At 35.8% G+C, this 2,626-nt stretch overlaps 1 long non-coding RNA gene across 1 annotated transcript; it reads right to left on the bottom strand.

Annotated features, from left to right (window-relative positions):
- Positions 1-214: 214 nt before the first annotated feature.
- Positions 215-805, bottom strand: LOC141659654 (uncharacterized). Its single transcript, XR_012549852.1, has 3 exons — positions 737-805; positions 561-629; positions 215-258 (listed from the first exon to the last, which is right to left on the bottom strand). It is a non-coding gene; the product is annotated as an uncharacterized LOC141659654 (long non-coding RNA).
- Between the last annotated feature and the right edge of the window lie 1,821 nt (positions 806-2,626).

Here is a 2,626-nt window from a genome sequence, read left to right as displayed (position 1 = left end):
TAAACCTCAAACTCAACGTGTAGAACAAGGGATTTAAGGATCAGTACATGAGTATTTTAACGCTTGTTGCTTAGACAACAATTACCTGAAATCTCTTTAGGACTATCCTCAAGATATTTGGAGCTTCCTGTATTCAAATCTTGTAAACAAACCCAAGTTTTTTACTGGAAGAGACAATATTAGTTGTCATTTACACACCATCTTCAATCTCTTAGCAGAGTGCACAAATCCCGGTATGACTTGCAACTCGTCCAATTGCTTCACCAACAACATATAAATTGTTTAAAGTCAATACATATATGTAGTATATTACTGGAACTTTAAAAGGCAGAAAGCCAAAAACTAATATACTAAGAGTAGCAGTAACTAACAAGTTATTATTTGGTTAGAAAAATCAAGCATACACTATATATCAGTTGTCGGAACAATCTTATGACTGGTCTAAATCCCAACACTCTTAAACATGAGGAGAGTTTTGGGACAATATTTATATTATTTATATAATGACAGTTAACAAGTTCGCAATTTAAAAAGATTATTACAGAAAATGCAAAAATTACCATCATCATGAAATGCCTCTGAACTACATCAACCAGTTGCTCTTTGGTTGGGTTGGAGACTGCATCCGCCTAAAATACAAACCGCGTTATTACATATAAGTATACAATCAAAGGATATTCGACCAAGTTCAATAATCAAGTTATTTATAAAAGCACAAGTTGGATAAAGTAAACACCTTAAGCAGCTGTAGAGTTTTTGGAATGATTCCAAACCCTTTCCATGTATAACGATTTTTGGCCTTCTTGGTAAGCAGCTGCATATTAATATCAAAATCAGAAAATTCCCCTAAACCAAATAATATAAATGGAAGAAAAGGCGAGGAACTATATATCTTACACCAATGCTTTCAAGAACATTAACAATACCATAGACCTTCGCTTCTCAACACCTAAAATTAAACCAATTACAAAAAAAATCAACACGATATTCATTACAATTCACATATAAACAAGAATTACACAATTCAACACACAAGACTCGCCAATTAAAGTAAAAAATCAAAAAAATATTCTAAATTAATTTAATAAAAATTAAATCGGGAAATAAAATAAAGAAAGGGGGTATCAGGAAGAATACTTAGACGGGCAACGGCATCATCAAGAAATTATAATAAAATTTAAAAAAAAACAGATGCATATAAAATTAAATTGAGGATGTTGTGTATATAAAGGGAGGTGGGAGAGAGATTACTTTGAGCATAAAAGACCAATAGATTTTTGTTTGCGGCAGTAATTGGATTCTCTGGATCCAGAAGGAAGTGAAGAAGGAAGTGAAGATGAATCTTTTGAATTCGATGAAACCAGCGCCATTTCACCACCTATAGATCTATTCAAATTCATGAGAGAGAGAAGGGGGAGAGAGAGAGATGGGAGAGAGAGATGGGAGAGGGAGAGGGAGAGAGAGATAGAGATATGAGAGCGAGAGATGTGAGAGAGAGTGAGAACGAGACATGATTTGTTTTTAGTTTTTTAGTTTTTAGTTTTTTTTTTAATTTGAGAGGGGGAAACCAAAAATTGTTGGAGGAGGGAGTGAAAATATTGTCATGGGGGGAAAAGAATTGGGGAGGCCGCGCGTTCAATTTTTAAAACTCAATTTAAGACATCGGTTTTCTAATAAACGATGTCTTAAAAATAGAAAGACATCGAATAAACGCGGGGTGATGTCTATTATACTTATCAGTGGCATCAATGACCGATGTTTAATGTGTGATGTCTATTAACATTTTTCTTGTAGTGCCAACATTGTCTTGCAAGCTGACAGTTCACCAAAGCGTGAAAATTCGTTTCTGAGTGAAGATTGCAGACCGGGCACAAATGATTTACAGCTACTCTTTCCTCTATGAGATGAGATATGGTTGGCAAGCATCCTGTTAAGGCTCTCCGGAGAAAATGCTTAACTTTCAGTGGTATTTTTAAGTTCCATAATTTCCTCCAAAGCCCTGAACTGTCACTACCTTGAGTTTCTTCTCTTCTTTTACAGATGGCTGTATAAGCGCTCTTTACGGTATATTGACCTATTTTTTCATGCTTCCAGTACCATGAGTCTTCTCCTGCTTGTTGCAATGGGACTGTTAAAATTAGGTTAAGATCTATTTCTTCGAAAATATCATTCAGTAAATCCAAGTCCCAGGTATTTTGTCTTGTAATCATCAATGAGTCAACGTTCTTGTTATTCAGTGCCTCTTGAATTGTGTGTAAATATGGATCTGTATCATTCGGGAGTCAAGGATCTTGTAGAATACTTACTTGACTGGCACTTCCCACTCGACACATTATACCCTATTTTAGCATGCTCTGTGTAGCTAAAATACTTCGCCAAATGAAGCTCGGATTACTACCAATAGATGTCGTGAGAAAGATTTCTTGTGAATAATACCGTGCTTTATAAATTTTACTTACCAAGAAGTTGGGGTTCGTAATTAGCCTCCACCCTTGTTTTCCCAGTAGAGCTAAGTTAAACTCATGCAATCTCCTGAACACCATTCCGCCGTTCAGTTTTCTCAAGCACAACCCCTCCCAACCCTTCCAGTGAATGCCTTTCCTTGTACTGCCTGACGATTTTCACC

This window comes from Apium graveolens, chromosome 5 (genome assembly GCF_009905375.1).
Source record: "Apium graveolens cultivar Ventura chromosome 5, ASM990537v1, whole genome shotgun sequence".
NCBI lineage: Eukaryota > Viridiplantae > Streptophyta > Magnoliopsida > Apiales > Apiaceae > Apium > Apium graveolens.
Note: the sequence above shows the minus strand (reverse complement) of the source record. Positions and strands in the feature narration are given on the sequence as shown.